Here is an 18,217-nt window from a genome sequence, read left to right on the forward strand (position 1 = left end):
TACCAGAGGAATCTGTAAATGTCTAATTATCAGGATCATTTTGATCACACTGTGCTGTGTCACTGTTTGACTGGACAGTAGAACTTACTGCCTGCTGATTAGCTGATTCAAAATATAAATTTGAAATATTCTGTAGAATTTTGCTCCTCATGATTTTAGAAAGATTTACATGTAAAGATGTTGGTGTTTCTCAAGTACAACCAAGAGCAGTTTGACAGCATGGATCAACTTTGTGCTTTTGTTTTTTTAATTACTAATGCTCTGAAGCCATCTTTCAACACTAAGACTGACCTGGTTTCACTGAAACAGCACAGTTTAGCACCAGTCCTTTCTTATGCTGTTGCTATGGGGTTGCTCAACTTTTCAGTGAGAGTGCTGTGAAATTACGGTTTCCCATTAATGTGCTGGTTGCCACAGTTAAATTTCTATTGCAACCTCCCCGACACATACACGCACATATGCAGTAAATGCTCCACAACAGTTAATGTGGTTCTGTGCTGAACACAAGGTGCGATATTCAGCTCAACAGATACAGATGTTCAAACCCTGCCTACATTAACTCGCCTTTGAATATAACATTTACACAATTATGCCAAGATTGTGCATATTTCAGCCTCAGATTCTTAGATCACAAAATCATCACCTTGACTAATGAATCAACAGTGTTCTGTGCATAGACCACATTCTCATATGTATATACTGTAGTTATATGAATGAGCATTGCAATATAGATGACTATAATGAATCAGAATGTGTGCTTCAATCACCAAATGCTTTAATTTATAATAAACAATTGAGGAACCATATCATTCACTCACCGTTAGAGATGTTCATAACAAAACCATGCTAATATCATCTACAGCAATGCTAGCATCCTCAGCGGCAATCGCGTGCAGGTCCGCTTCCTCATCTTCGTCCAGTTTTTCTTGGTCCTGGTCAATTCTTACTAGCATTGTGTCTACACCTTCATGAGACCTATTAACATCAGCATTGTTCGCCCTATAGGGTTCACAATCCCTTTCTGATTGATTGATTACACAATTTAAAACAATGTTTTCCTAATTACAGTCTATCTGGCTGTCTGATCACAAAGAAAGGCTGTGCTTCTCTGGGCTCAGCTCTGAGCTCCAACCCCTCCCATCTGAGAGTACGAAACCTGAGCTACAATCATCCAGGAGCGTGAAGCTTCTGCTGGACAAGAGGATCCAAACTAGAGACTGGAAACTCACAGTTAGGGACAAATCTTGTTCAAAGGAGTGACTCTGCCTGAGAAATAGATCCCCAGAAGTCGTATTAAGTGGAAACTGTCTATTCACATCAACATACACTTTGTTTCAAATATTTTCCTCATTAAACACCCAGTGATAATATATTATCATTGTTCATCAAAAATATTTCCTACAGAAGTCTTGAATGAGCCCCCAATATCTTCAAACCAAAAACATTGGTTAATAATTTTAAAGGGGTTCTTTGAAATTAAGTGTATATTTTTGTCTTAAAAAGAGGTTCAGAATTCCATGTCGCTCCAGCTGTACCTCATTAATTCAACTCAATTCAATAAAATGTTATTCATAGTATCAAACCATAACAAGAGTTATCTCAGGACACTTTACACATAAGAGTAGGTCTAGACCACACTCTATAATTTACAAAGACCGAACAATTCTAATAATTCCCCTAAGAGCAAGCATTTAGTGCAACAGTGGGGAGTTTTAGGAAGAAACCTGGGACAGACCCAGGCTCTTGGTAGGCGGTGTCTGACGGTGCCGGTTGGGGGTGTGATGAACAGTGACAATAACAGTCACAATAAAGATAATGGAACAGTGACTAGAAATAGTAGTCGTAGTAGTTCATGGTGTAGCAGGGCACTGTAGGACGTAGCAGGAGGTACCAATTCTGTATGTTTCAAATGGTACAGCTGGAGCGACAAAGCATTTGTACCTTTTTAGGTGCATTCCTGTACCTTGTTTTTTTGTGTGTGTGGTCTGGAAAGTAAACAAACAGTGTATTTTTCTAGGATTACCATGTCTTCTTTGAATGTAAATAAGGTGCCAAGTATTTTCCCCATAAAACACACTTTCTTCATGGCCGGGTTGGCTCAGTGGGTAGAGCAGGCGTACATATACTGAGAGGTTTATGCCTCGACGCAGAGGTCCAGGGTTTGAATCCGACCTGTGATGATTTCCTGCATGTCTTCCCCCTCTCTCTCCCCTTTCTTACCTAGTCCTATCAAATAAAGGCTGAAAAGCCCAAAAAGTAATCTTAAAAAGAAACACACTTTCTTCAAATTAGGAGATATTATCATTAGGGCTTGAGCATCAGTGCCAGGGCCCAACAGTCCAGTGCAGTTAAGACTCATACTGGATAGAAATTCATTGTGACTGTGTTTCTTCCTCCAGGGTGGACCATGGTGGAGAGAAGAGGTTAAGACCTGGTGTGAGTGTAAGTGTGGATTTGATTTGAATATTAGCACACGAACAAAGAATAAAGCCTTCAGCTGTGTTAGATGATAATCTGCTGCTGTGTTGTGTCTTTTTCTCTCCATCAGATTCCTGTGAACTCACAGTGGACACAAACACACTCAACACAAACCTCAAACTGTCTGACAACAACAGGAAGGTGACACTAGTGGAGAAGAAACAGCCATATCCTGATCATCCAGAGAGGTTTGACTGGTGGTCTCAGCTGCTGTGTAGAGATGGTCTGACTGGTCGCTGTTACTGGGAGGTTGAGAGGAGAGGAGGGGTTTATATATCAGTGAGTTTCAGAGGAATCACCAGGAGAGGAGGCAGTGTTCACTGTATGTTTTGAGTGAATGATCAGTCCTGAGGCCTGTACTACGAAGCAGGATTTGGCATTAACGAGGTAACTTCAGGTTCAACCCAGGGTTTTCTGTACCACGAGTGTGGATCACTTGTTACCGGGTTAAATCGCCGTGGTAACTTATGCTGAACACCTAACCTGGTCAGGAGCAGATTAAGTTGGAGATTAGAGATCAACTGGTGTAAAAGCACCGCCTACTGACCAATCAATACTCGACTGATAACGGAGTCACCGTTCTTAAAAGATCAGGCAGAGCTCGGTGCGTGGAGAGAGAGAGAGAGAGAGAGAGAGAGAGAGGGAGAGAGAGAGGGGGAGAGAGGGGTGCGCTCATAAAAGTTAAAACAGTTAGAGACCGACAACCCCGTTTAACATTCCCTGATTGGTATTTTTATGAAATATATAGATTTTAATGGGAGGGAATTACATATCGGCTATTTGTCGGCTTCTTGAGCTGTGTGTGGCCAATGCGCACATCGGTTTGAATTATGTTTTTATATTTTATTTGCTCTCATGATGGCTTCCACTGCCAGGGTTGCAACTGAAATAATAGGCTAAAGCAACAACAGTTTATGGAAAGCATAAGTGTAATTATGGTCAGATCTTGTGCCTGACTGATGAGGAAGTGATATTGATAAGCGATATAATATAATATAATTTGCTCTTCTTATATAAAATATGCGGCTCTGGTAGATGTTTGCGATTGGTCATGTTGTGCAAACACCGCCTCTTTTATGTGAACGCGCGCGCCGCTGGATTGGGAAACCCTGGGTTGACTGAACTAGTTGTTAACCACCGTTGTGACACAGGTTATGTGGGACCGCGGTTGTTAGGGTTAGTGAAGCCGGGTAACTGAAAGAAATCCAGGACATGTTGATCTTGATTCGTAGTACAGGCCTCCGGAGTCTGTACTGCTCTGATAATGGTTACTCTGTCTGGCACAATGGCAGAAGAACAGTCCTCCCTATCTCCTCCTCCTCTGTCTCTGATAGAGTAGCAGTGTATGTGGACTGTCCTGCTGGCTCTCTGTCCTTCAGAGTCTCCTCTGACTCACTGATCCACCTCCACACCTTCAACACCACATTCACTGAACCTCTTTATCCCTGGTTTGGGTTCCAGTCATATGGTTCCTCAGTGTCTCTGTGTTCTCTGTAGGAGGGCGACTACTTCCTGTCCTGTGGTTTAAATGTTGGTGGTGGACAAGGCTTCACTTTGGTTCCTATTTGACCCATTGATTGTGTCTTTTTTCCTCAGAAATGGTGACATAATCTCCTCATATTGATCTCTCCAGTCATTTAGTTAGTTTTCTATCCTCTTTGTGTGTGGGCATCTCACTAATGACACATCAAACATCTTAAGGAAAAGTTTTTAATGAGAGTTCAAATAAAAGAGAACTGTGGATGTCACAATGCATTTTAATTGTAGGAGACATTCAGCATGTGTACTATAATTCTTGTAATGTGTGTAAATAGATGAGTAATGTAATGTAAGGGCTACAACATTTTGACCACTAGATGGTAGTATATATACAGAGGTGACACTGGTCACAGGTGATATTAATCAGGGGAATGGGAAGTCATTTTGAGCAAATATGCATATGCTTACTTTAAGCTTAAACTAAAGACAGCATGAAGAGAAAATTAACCTGCATTATTTCAAGTTCATCTCATCAAGGTAATCAACTTCTGTCTGTTCATTATTTTACAATAAATGGGAACATCACCCAAAGATAATTCACTGTTTTGGACATTGTGTCATTCACTCACCTCCACCAGTTATATGCATGACTTACCAGAGAATTAAGGCTAAAGACGGAAACGATCTGAAGAGAAAATGCGAAAGTGGCGTTGCGTTCTCACTTTATAAGCATTTTGGGGGGGAAATCTGCATGCATATGGTGATGCAAAAGTGTGTGAAATTTTAGTTTGCACACCAGGCGGCTAGGTGCGTGAAGCAAACAACAAAGGCTGACAATTTTGTCTGGACAGACGAGAAGGCGGAGTTATTGCTCCAAACAATGCACACACACGGCACACACACACACACACACACACAGCACATACACACACACACACACACACACACAAACACACACACACACACACAAACACAAACACACACACACACACACACATGCGGCGCACACACACACACACACACACACACACACACACACACACACACACACACACACACACACACAAACACACACATTCACATAGTGCGTTTTTACCCTTTAGATGGGAACGTGACGGTGAGCGTTTTTAAGATTTCCACTCTGGAGGGTGGTTTCACTTTTTTGCGTCACATCTGATAAAATATTTTGATGTTTTCACCCGCGAGCGTATTCGTGTAAACAGGGCCTAACGCTTTAACATTCGTGTTGTCCTCGGCTCAAATTTGACCCGTTTTCAAAGTTTTTATTTTAGACATTTGTTGTTTCCCAAAGTAACATGAATACCTGGATGTCTGGCTTCCATAGAATATTCTTCGGAGGTAAAATTAATGATTACTTTTTATTGAATTTTGGGTGTTTTATTCAATTTTATAGCATTTAAAATGTTTTCAAAACAGTATCCGGACTAAACTTTGACATAAACTAGTCTGTGATTCATTCAACATGCTTTGATCTTAACTATTAGTCAAAATAATTCATAATTTCTGCTTTTTTAAACTAAAACATTAGGTATAATGTCATATACATAGTTTATTGACCATGAATTAAAAAAGCGTTGAAAAAGCGAAACATAATCGTTGAGAAAAGCACCTTGTCTATTTTGACCCGGAAGGACAACAAGTTCGTGGTCAACAGGAAGATGACTGAAGGCTTTTCGGATATTTGATTTGCAGGGACAGTGTAGATAGAGGGTGAAGGTAGGAGGAGGTGTAGGCAGAGGAAGTCCAACTCCCCAGTTGTTGCAGGGAGGTAGATAAAATGCCTTGGTTGGCAGTTTTCTAGTTTTATTTTTAATACATACTGTGTACATATATTTATACTTATATTGTTTATGTGTTAATACTTGATTTTCTTAACCTTCTTATATTTAGAGATTGTGTGACCTATGCACCTACAACACCAAAACAAATTCCTTGTATGTGTAAAAAACGTACTTGGCAATAAAGCTTTTTCTGATTCTGATTCTGATTCTTCTGAAGTATTACTAGATCATGTGTATATATACAAAATTAATGATTTTTTTTCCTTTTGGCCATTTTTGTGGGGTTTTTTCTGCACTCTTGCCTAAACTCTAAGTTGTTGTCCATTATCCCATCCTCTTTTAGTCACTCTGTTTTCTGATTTGTACTTGCCTGGAGACAGTAACTTTTAAATAAAAAACACATTTTTCGATTATTAACTTATCAGAATCCAGCATCGAATCATTCTAGAGTGAATTGTGATGCATCTAAGAATCAATTATTTTTCCCACCCGTATTGTGTGTGTGTGTGTGTGTGTGTGTGTGTGTGTGTGTGTGTTTTTGTGTCACCGTTTGTGTGTGTGTGTGTGTGTGTTTGTGTCAGTGTGTGTGTTTGTGCGTGTCAGTGTGTGTGTCTTTGGGTGCGTCTGTGTGTGTGTGTGTGTGTGTGTGTGTGTGTGTGTGTGTGTGTGTGTGTGTGTGTGTGTGTGTGTGTGTGTGTGTGTGCTGGCTGCTGGGACCAGGCATCTCCTCCTCCTCCTCCATATGACTGCAAACAGAAAGAAGAAAGGGGAGGGCACAGCATTATTAAAACATCTACAGGGTCCAAATTATCATACAAACAAAATTTAACACCGAAAAATAAAAATACTGGTATCAATGAATTAATTATGATATTGTTACCTCTGAAAGAAAATCCATAAAATGCAATTTTGGGGGTGAGTTTACTCCGCCTGAGTGTGTTTGTAGTCAGCTTGATTGAAGCTTGAGTGAGTGAGTGAGTGAGTGAGTGAGTTCAGACCTGTGTCCGTTCTGTGCATACTCTGGAGGTGAAGCGAGGTCATCGGTCTCTTTGTTGATTGGACTGCTGTACTGGCTGCTTTTCAGGTTCTTCAGCATAAGTTTCTTGATTCTCTTCCTGTAAATAAAACACACATAGTCACAAAGAAGCAGGGGTCATGCTGCCAGCCGGTAAGCTACGCCGTGTATGTTTTTTTTCTTCCTTCAGACGTGCGCAAGTAGGCGGAGGAGGAGAGAGAGAAAAATACTGGGGGAATCGCGGATCCTGCTTTTGATTTTAATAGTCAAAATCGAAAGATCATTCCGATCGATTTTAGATTTAAAATTGTGACATCCCTAGTTGAGTAACAGGCAAGAAAACATTCCACCTTAAAAATTGCCGGTAGCTGCTGGTGGTAGCCTTTGCGCAGCACAGTAAATTAAATTGTTTATAGCCAACTGTTAACTAGTAAAGATGAAAAGCAGCAAAACACCCTCTCATTTTATAGTTATATTTGTCTAAAATTTCTAAACTTGCCACTGTAGGAACAGTGGTTAGAATAGTCTTCAAAAAGAGCCACAATTTAACTGCACACGTTATAGGTGTGCTCCTGTAGCTCTGATCAGATTGGGTTACCTGGGAATGAAGGCTCCGTTGGTGAGCGAGGGCTCGTCATCGTCCAGGCCATCAAAGAGCTGCAACTTGGAGGCCCTTGATGACGTCAGCGCTTTGGGGCAGACTCTGGTCGCAGGTCGAAGGGTGAGCTTGTAGTGGGTGGGCGTGGTCAGAGCCTTCTGGGCCGTTGGATTGGTTGGTTTCAAATGCTGTCAGAAAAAAGAGAAGTTGTGATTGGATACTTAAAGAAAGGTTTTGGTGCTTTTGCAACTTAATTAGCAGAACAACAGACCCAATCAGTGTTTGTTTACAATAACTTCTGAGTAGAAAACTCCTGTGTCACGAACATACAATTTAACGGTGCTGATAAAACAAGGCACAAGAAACAACTTGATATCCTCATCTTCTTCATCTAAAATGCATGTTTGATGCTTTCATATGTCAACACTTTGACTAATGTTAACGTACTTCTGCTCAATTTTCATTTTCCTTCAGTACTCCGTCTGGGTTTGCGGTATATTTGCGGGTTTTCTCCGGCCAAATCTTTACCGGTTCAATCAGTGAACAATGGGAGTGGCTGAGAATGATGACGTTGAGGTCGTGCGCTAGTTTGATTTGTAGTTCCGTAATGGCGGTGGAGAAAGATGCGAGCGAAGTCATTCGGTCCGTTATGGCAACACTGCCGAATATCCAGAAGTTAAAGCCAGAGTTGTGTTGGTCGCCATGATGTTGTGGCCTTCCTCCCCACGGGGTTCGGGAACAGTTCGATTTTTCCAGCTCGCTCCGTTAGCGGTGAAGGAGTTGGCTAAGGCGAATGCTAGCAATGCGAAGCCGACGTCACGACCAAACGTTAGCGATTGGTTATGGCAGATCCAGAGTGGCTCTGGGCAGATCCAATAGTTTTAAACTTCAACAGAGTACCCGCCTTCAACATCAATGCAAAACGTACCACAAGGGCTACTTTGTTGAAATTTTGTAGCCAGCACTTTTGTATAATTTTGCCACACCCATGAGCAAGACCCATGAAATACAACCATTTTCACCACTTCTGACGTGTATGTGAAGGTTTTACGACTTTTGAGGACTTAATAATAATTCCTTCCATCACAGTAGGGTCCTCACACCGGTTGGTACTCGTGTTCAGGGGTTAGGTCCTAAATAATTTCAATCTCAGTTTAGATGGACACACAGTAAATCCCAAATTAGATTAAAAAAAAACAACTAGCCTGGCTCTGTCCAAAGGTAACAAAATCTGCCTACCAGCCCCTACAAAGCTCACTTAACATGTTGTGTTTTGTGAGTCATTCTTCTGGGTTAAGAGGAACTAAGCCTTTCTGTGAAGCTAATTGAAAAATCATTCCTGAGTGTTGAAGACCAGTGAATGTCTCTGTATAAGAGTCTCAGCAGGCTGCAGCGATTGTTTGAAACTCACCTGAATTGGCGGGGGACCTTTCCGAATGTTATCAACAACGTCCACTTCTTCAAAATGGGCACTCTCTGAAACAAAGACCAAATAAAATGATGTAAGATGTGAAAACTAATGCTGTAAATGTTTTCTTTAAAACAATTTTTAATCCAGTTAAACATGGCTCAATCAAACTCAGTGAAACTATTTCTTGATCATGGAAGTAAAATAATTTAAATTTAAGTTCCTCTTGCAATCGAGATATAATGTGTCATCTAGCCTTGCTCTTGTACAGATTCAACAAGATATAACTTGTTTATTAGTGAGATTTAGAGGTGATCGCAGATTTTGTTGCCTTTTGGACAGAGCCAGGCTAGTTGTTTTGCTAAGCTAAGCTATAAAGCAAATAAAGGTTTATATCAGACAGAATTGTCAACTTGTTACACTCTGTTTCCATCTTCTGTCAGAAATTTCCTTCACTGACCGATGTCTGTGTGGGAGGGGAAGTTGATTTCCCTAACTCATTTCTGGTCTGAGCTAGCTAACTTCCGGTTTAGCACTATGATTTTTAGTGAATACTATATTGCCATAGTCTTGAGCCATACAATGCTTTGATATGATTTAATTCATTGAAACATTGTCTTGTGATGTGTGAGTCAGATGGCAGGACTTGGTTTATTGAACTGGAAAGGAATACTTGATGCCTGCTCAGCTGGACTAGTCATTCATCTTTTGACCAATAGTGATTTGGCATGTCAAATCACACACCTGGTGGGCCTTAGTATCATCTGTGTGTGTGTGTGTGTGTGTGTGTGTGTGTGTGTGTGTGTGTGTGTGTGTGTGTGTGTGTGTGTGTGTGTGTGTGTGTGTGGAGTCTGTCTGGTGGGGCGAAGGTTCTATCAGCTGCCTGCAGTTTGCTGGTTGTCAATAGATTTTTTATCGCCTCCTTTGGAGGGCGTGGGTGTTGTGGGCTGGAGGGGGGCCCTTGAGCTTCAGTGCCCAGAGGCCCCTGGGGATACTAATCCAGCCTTGTCTATGACGTTAGCACAAGTTAAACTAACTTGGCTGTGATTTCCCAGAGAGCCCAGTGCCAAGAGTATGTACGCAAAGTAAACGCTAAAGAGACAGGTAAAGAGATGTGGCTACTCACGGTATGCCAGATGGCCAGTACACCACTGGAGCCAATTAAAAACAAAGTGCCAACAACTGCTTTACAACAGCATTAGTCACACCCATGGCTTTGATTGGCTGATTGGCTCGATTCTTTTTTATTTATTTAGAAAAAGCTGTTTCATGTAACAATGCTGGCTGAATCAGTTAAATTAGTGGGGTGGACGAATTAAAAGGTCTGAACCCAGACAATAGTAATATGTACAGTACAGACCTGAAGCCGGAGCAGTTAGAATTTCCTTGTCTTCCTTTTCCTTTTGGTCAAAGAAAGAGAAAGAGCCTGTTACACAAAATGATAAATTAACAGTGATTTGCTGTATTGTGTCTAAATGTTTGCCCCTCAGCATGAATCGAGTTTTCATGAAGAGATTTGTTTCTCACCAGTTTCTTCAGCACTTCATGGACAGCGTCAAAAATTGCATGTTTGTGCTTCTGATACAGTTCTTCTGTCTTGGTTGTACACTCTGTTGAACACAACATAGAGTACAGCTGCGACGTTAGAGCATCACAAGCTACTTTTCTTTGTCAGTTCAGGGATTTAGAAGTAAATGAAGGAGTTTCCTCACCAAGGGCTTGGGGCCTTTCTTCGGGTATATTGTCCCAACATCTCTGCATCAGTTCTGTCAACTCTGTCAACCCTGCAGCATCACCCTTAATATCGTCTATTGGTGGACGCTGTCCCCGCGGGACTTGAAGCGCCACTATGGCGTGGTGTGCATCTACATTGGAGGAATTTACAAGCCTTTCTCTACAGCTCAGCACCAAGAAAACTAACACAAACACATTACTGTACCATGTGTCACGAGAAAACACTAAGATTAAGGTAGAAGATGTTTTGAGCATTTAGAGTGATGGTGGCTAATTAATCTCTTACCCTTATATGGTTGTTTCCCTGTGGCAATGGACCAAAGGAGTATCCCATAACTGAAAGACACACAGAGAGATTTCAATACCAGGATTACTATCCATGTCATTACAATCACACACTGGTTGGTTGATGGATAGGGTTAGTTTTCATCTGTAAATTGATGCTCTTGTGAGAATGACATTTAATGAAAAGAATAAAATAATTGCCTAAAGTCACCCTAGTATCTCAGTACACTTCTCTTACCTGAAAACAATGCACACAAATGTTAAAGGACGATATGGAGGTCACGTGCCGACGATCGCATGGCTGCTCGAGGTCGAGGCTCTTCGCCCACCTCTGCATTTTCATTAAAAACCAGGTCTGTTCTTTTTTATTCAACGTCAACCATTTCATTTGTTACCACAGTGACTTAGTGGAATGCCTGCAGGAGCGAAAATTCATGTCTCGCTGCCATTTAACCGAGCACAGAACTCTGCCAACTATGCCAACATGGCAACGGCTAGCAAGGATTCTGATGCTAACGCGGACCTACGCATGGAGGAGATAATGACCAAGGTCCTGGAAAAACAACAAAATGGGCTTCAATCAGTGGTCCGCATCACAATGAAGGAAGCGTTAGCAGAAATTGACACCTCGCTGCATCACATCAGGACAGAGCTTGAGAGGCAGGGAACTACAGTGGGAGACTTGGTGCGGTGACTGGACGAGGCGCAAAAAGACAACAGACAGATGAGAAACACGGTGTATTTCTGCATTGATGACCAGAAGAAACTTGAGTTGAACTTAGCCTAACTTGAGGACAGATCGATAAGAAACAATGTGCGCATCATTGGACTGAAAGAGGGCAGCGAAAAAGATGACCCAGTTGGATTTCTGCAAAATCAGTTGCCAAAATGGATCCCCTTCTTACGGAACAGGGGCACCATTGAAATTGACAGGGCGCACAGGGTCTACGGCAAGGGTACAACAACGTGCACACTGATTCTCAGATGTCTGAGATACCAGGACCGTCAAGCAAATATCCAGGGGGTGAGACAAGCACAGCAGGAAGGCCCGATTCGTGATTCCAACGCAACGCTGCGCTATAAGCCTGACTACAGTGCTTTTTCAAACGGCGGCAGGAATTTGTAGGAGTGCAGCGTAAGCTGCATGCTAAAGGCATCCCAAACCTTCTTATTTATCCGGCAACTCTGAGAGTAACGCACGGAGGGAGAACGCTCACATTCACTGCACTCGAGGAGGCGGACAGGTTCTGTCGGGATCTGGATATGAAGGAGGGGAATGTGACACCCGTGCGAGCCGCTTCGTGACCGGACCGGGAGCTGTCATCGGACCCAGAGGGCGGCGTGGAGACCTCTTGGCCTTTTGCGGGAACCTGGGCAGGTGGACCCAGAGACTGTGGATTGGCGTTTCTGGAACACTGTGCAAGTTTAACTCGAGGACACTACATGTAAGTTTGGCAACCTAGCTTTAAAGGAATGTTTAATTAGGCTGAAAACATCATGGACACGAACTGTAAAGTACATAGCCTACGGCAGAAACTAATCGCTGGTTGGAACGTGGTGGGTGAGTTTGGGAGCCAGGCTGTGGAGAAATATTTGACTGGACTGAAAGAACATGATAATCACTTATGTTATAATCTATATTTACTACTCTTACATGGTTTGTTTCCCACACAGAGTATTTCAGAGCTTAATAGCAGGTAGAAACACAATACATGAGCTTGGGAGCTGAGTTATAAGGAGCATTTGATTAGACTGCATCTTATAATCTATGTTTAATACTCATACATGGCTGGTTTGTTTTTTACAGTTTATTTCAGAACTTAATAGATGGTTGGGACTTAGGTTTAAGGTTTTTTGTAACATTGTTCATGTTTAACATAGGAAAGCACTAAACCTGTTTCAGTTAACCTGTGACTTTAGACAGGAAGGGCAGTTTTGAGCTGGAGTTTTTGTGCGAGCTGCGTTTGATGCGGCCACGTATCTTACAGAGAGGGAAGAGGGTCTGCGGTCTCGGAGGGCTAGGGGATTTATTTTTTATGTTTTCACCACACTTTGCTTAGATCTAACAGCTCACCCTTTGCTACAAATGTATCAGTGAATTCCAGTAGGGTACTCGAGACGTGTATACGTGTAAATTTTGAAGATGTCTGAGCTTTCAATTCTTTCAGTTAACATCAGGGGGCTAAACGGACTGATCAAACAAGCTAAATTCCTGGACTATTTAAGAAGGACGAACTTAAACGTGGCACTTATTCAAGAATCACATTTACGTAAAAGAGATGTAAATCGTCTACAAAATAAATATTTCAAAGTTGTTGCTTCATCTAGTGACGACACCAAAACCAAGGGCTCCATTGTGTTGCTGTCACGGAAATGTGCATTCACCATAGACAAAAGTAGTAAAGACCTATCAGGCAGGATATCATATATATATGTTCTACGATAAGGAGTAGGAAAATAGCCTTTTCGGTATACGTACCGGCTACATATGATGAAAGCTTTTTCCTACGCCTAACCAATGAATTGCTTTCTCTCAATGATAATTCAGTAATTATAGGGGAAGACATGAATGCGGTATTAGATCTAATTCAGGATAGATCAGGGGTCAACCACACGAAAGCCCAAAAACACATATCGCACATGTTTAAAGCAGTTGTGGAATCTCACCATCTTACAGATATATGGAGAATTCACAATTCTACTAGCAAGGATTACACCTTCTTTTCCACACATCACCTCACCCACTCCCGCATTGATTGTTTTTTGTGCTCCAGTGAACTTAAGGCAATGTTCCACATGATTGCAATAGAACCAGCAATCCTGTCAGACCACAATGCACTGATAACCACATTCCACTGTGATAAGTTAGGAGAAAGATGGCAATTTAATAATTCCCTTCTCCAAAACACAGATTTAGAGCCAAGCTGTCAGAGTTCATATCAATCAATACTGACTCAGTTTCGAACCCGGCCTACATTTGGCAAGCCAGTAAAGGATTTATTAGAGATTTCACATCTTCCTTTGCGGTCAATTTGAAGAAAAATAGCGAGGCAAGGATTGCAGAGTTGGAAGAACATTGTAAATCGTCTTTAGCAGTCATTAAAGACATGTTTTTCTAAATCTACACATACTCTTCTAGTCACAAATCAAGCAGAGCTAAATGATTTGCTAAGAAGGAGAGCTGAATTCACAATGCACAGAGTGAAGCAAAATTACTATTTTAATGGTTGCAAACCAAGCAAATTGCTAGCTCAGAAATTAAAACAAAATGAGTCCAGAGCTTCTATCAACAGCATCCACACGGACTGAGGTATCTCAACGAATCCTAAAGATATCACCGCCACTTTCCAATCCTTCTATTCAAAGTGATATGAGTCTTCCTGCAATCCAGATCCAACACAGAGCCAAAAGTTCCTGAAAGAGTTAAACCTGCATCTTCTTGACCCAGAGGAGGCAGAAGAACTGAGTCAACCTATAACGTTAGAGGAACTTAAATCAGCGTTAAAAGCAGCTAAGAAAGGGAAAACACCGGGGTTGGATGGAATTCCATCAGAACTTTTACTACAGTACTACAGACACACTAGGACCTATCATTTTACAACTTTAACCTCAGCCATAGAGATGGGCACCTTTCATCAACAAACCAACACTGCACTAATTTTTGTCATACACAAAAAGGGCAAAGATCCTACGGAGTGTTGAAACTACAGGCCCATCAGCCTCATTGGGACTGATATTAAGCTCTATTCCAAAGTCTTGGCACTACGCCTAGAACGCTTTATTGAGAAGCTAGTCCACCCCGACCCATTAGGGTTTATACCAAAGTGTCATGCTGCAGACAAAATACGCAGATTATTCCTTGTAATAGAAGAAGCCAAAAATCTTCTAATAACAGCAGCAGTTTCATCACTGGACGCGGAAAAGGCTTTTGAACGCATAGAGTGGAACTACTTGTGGCAAGTAATGGAGAGGCTTGGTTTGGGAACCAAATTCATTGACATGGTACGTACTTTATATGCGAGTCCCACGACCATAGTCTCAACCAATGGCCTGCATTCACAGCCATTCCCCGTCACACGGGGCTCGCGACAGGGATGTCCGCTCTCTCCCATGCTATTTGCAATCCCTCTTGAACTGTTAGCCCAAGCCATAAGACAAAATAAAATATGTAATGTCCAGATTAAATACAATAACAACTCAATATTGTTATTTAATGATATTTTGCTGTACATCTCTGACCTTGAGGACTCTGTTCCAAAAATGCTTAACATCTTTAACGAATTTGGCTCAATCTCCGGCAATAAAATCAATTGGAATAAATCTTATCCTCTGTTGAACAACATACAGGTGACAACAGCTAGTAGTGATACAATACCAGCCCAAAGCAAAATTACATATTTGGGCATCACCATTCATGCATCGCTACAGCGAGTTGTCCAGGACAACTATGAAACTATACTAAGCAATGTTCAAAGGGATCTGGCCAATTGGTCTGCACTGCCGGCATCGCTACGGTCCAGGATTGCTGTTGTTAACTTCAACATAGTTCCCTGTGTGAATTTCTTAAGGACAATGATCCCCTTACCCTTATACATTTCTGGAAGAAACTTGATACTGTAATTCAGCAGTATATTTGGAATAATAAACAACCTAAGCTAAAATACTCTACCCTGCAACGTACCACAAAGATGGGAGGCCTGGGCCTCCCTAACCTTAAAGTGTATCACAGAGCCTTCCAGCTACGGGCCCTCAGAGTGTGGATGGACCCCTCATCTACAGTTCCATGGAGAGAAATAGAGCAAAACCTCACTGGAAGTCTAAGACTGCAAGACCTTGCTTTTGCAGGTGTGTGCCCAAAAAAAGTGTATGCAAGCTTATGGCCCTATTATCACCAACACACTGACCAACTTTAAACAGGTGGAGGAGCACCTACGATACACCAATACGTGGCATTTGAATACCCCAATATGGCACAATGCACACCTAATGTCTGGTAGCAAACCCTTGGAGAGACAGAGGTATTTATACTTTAGACCAGCTATTCAATGAGGAAGGTATGTAAAGTTTTGAAGACCTGATAACTAGCTTTGAGGTCCCTAGGACATCCTTTCTTTATCTTCGCTTAATCAGCCCTAAAATGTTATGGAGTGCCATGGGGGAACAGTCTTGAGGCGCACCCAATCATTAAGTGGCTTGTTGATTCTCCTGTGAGAGGATTAGCATCCAAGATCTACGCTAAACTGATGCAAGTAACCGTAGGAGAACTCCCCATAGCGAGGAAATGTCAGCGATAGCTGAGCCCTGAGGGGAACACAATTAATTGGGAGACAGTTTGTGATAACATTGCCCACTGTTCCAAGAACCCAAACACCAGCAGATCCACTTTAACATATGTCATAGGACATATTGGACTCCTCAGAAGAGATGCATCTCTAAAGTCATTCCCACTCCCTATTGCACGTTCTGCCAACCTGAACAAACTGGAACTTTCCTGCACATGGTCTGGGAGTGTGAACAGGTGCATGAGTTTTAGAATAAAACAACATCAATAACATCTGATGTGATAGGATGTCAAGTTCCTACTGATCCAACTGTCTTGTTACTTAATGATGACTCTAAATTACACCTGCTTGGGAGACAGAAGAAAATTTGGCTAGCCGGCTCAACCGCAACCAAAACAATTATAGGTCAACGCTGGCTCCCCCCTACTGGCTTTGTATAAAACAGTGGTTGGCGTATTTTCTGGACATAGTTATGCTTGAGCTCTCTACAGCAAGGATTAACAAAGCCAAATCATCAACTATAGACCTATGGAGAAACGCAGCAGCACAGGTATCGGCCACGGTGACCTCAACACCACAAGAAGTAGAGGAGAGGGACTAGGCAAGGTGTGATTTTTGTTTTCTTGTATGTTGGTTTGTTTTGTTTTTCTCGAGACCACAGAGGGTGGGGGGTGGGAGAGGGTTTTGGTTCCTGTTCGATTGTATTTGTTTGTTCTGTATGTAGTATGTTCAAAAATATAAAAATAATAAAAAAATTGATCATAAAAAAAATGTTAAAGGAGTATGTCACTGATATGTTGACTCACTGTTAAGACTGAACCTGTGTTAATCTTTGTAGACATGGCGGCTGGAGTGATCCGTCTCCACTTATCATTTATCATATGATAAATAAAACACACACTTATCAAAGTCCTTGTTCGGGCCACTTATACCTGTAGATATCAGAGGCTCGTTTAGGTTCGTATGTTGTGTCAAACGCCTCCGGGGGCATGTAGCTGAATGTCCCTCCTTCTTCGTCATCCTTTTTGGATACCGAGACGCTACAGGAAATCCGAGCAAGGCCAAAATCTGTAAGCTGAAGAGAGGACAAGACAGAAAATGTTCTCTACTTTAATTATTTTTTATTATGTCACTTTCTACTTCTACTCCATCTACCTGCTATAGTTACTTTGTAAATTAAGATTTTTTTCAAGAGCTTTTAAAATATTTGTGCACACACACAATTACAGCTGAAACGTTAATCGATTAGTTAATCAATTAGTTAATCAATTATCCTGTAAAAATGAATTAGCAACTATTTTGATAAGCAACACTGTCAGAAAATGAGGAATGTGATGGTTTTAATGTTCTTAAGATCTTATCTGTTCATAAACCTTATGCAGAACTTTAACTTAACACATGTTGAAATTATTTGTGGATTAGATTTTTTCTATTGTTTTATGAGCTTTAATCCTGTCACTCTCATGTGGCGTTTGGTTCTTCGCGCAACAAGCTCTGGCGATGTGAGAGACAAGCAAACCTCAGTTAATCAAAACATTGTGTGAGCTACTCCGCTAAAGGCAGCGCCAAGACTAAAGGCAGATATCTGGTTGCATTACAGATTTACAAATTATGAAGACAGAGAAGACATATGCAGCACTGGACTTATATCACCTGTATCTGTACAGTTACAAATACATATATAAGCCTACATACGCTAACTAAAAGAAATGTCACTTGTGACAACATGACGCATACCGTTGGGCTCACATGTCTTTCAGCATCCATTTAGTCTCCATAAAGTGTGCAAACTATTATAACAATATAAAGTAAACATGAGGCCTGGCCTCCCCTGAAGGCCTGGGACTCACCTTGGCATTGAGAGCGTCGTCTAGCAGCACGTTTTGGGGCTTCAGGTCCAGGTGGAGAACGGGACCATGAGGACGGGGCAGACTGTGGAGGTAGTTTATACCCAGAGCCACTTGGTGAGCCAGTCTGAAGACCAGCGGCCAGGGTGGAGGTCTTATCAAGGCTTCCTGTAAGATTGTTTCCATAGTTACAGATCATCAAATAGTGGAGATTGTGATGTAGCAACACATTTTGCTTCTATGATTGATGTTCTTCTTCTTTCCTTCAATAATAACTATTTGAAAATAA

General features: G+C 41.6%; 1 protein-coding gene and 1 long non-coding RNA gene across 2 annotated transcripts in view; both read left to right on the forward strand.

The window, feature by feature from the left end:
- Positions 1 to 18,217, forward strand: part of LOC116061885 (NLR family CARD domain-containing protein 3-like) — a 181,199-nt gene that overhangs the window by 121,499 nt on the left and 41,483 nt on the right. The gene's annotated exons all lie outside the window — the stretch shown is intronic.
- The window catches only part of LOC118492941, a 48,647-nt gene that overhangs the window by 98 nt on the left and 30,332 nt on the right, over positions 1 to 18,217 (forward strand). The window lies entirely within an intron of this gene.

The sequence above is a fragment of the Sander lucioperca genome, chromosome 19 (assembly GCF_008315115.2).
Source record: "Sander lucioperca isolate FBNREF2018 chromosome 19, SLUC_FBN_1.2, whole genome shotgun sequence".
Classification (NCBI taxonomy): Eukaryota; Metazoa; Chordata; class Actinopteri; order Perciformes; family Percidae; genus Sander; species Sander lucioperca.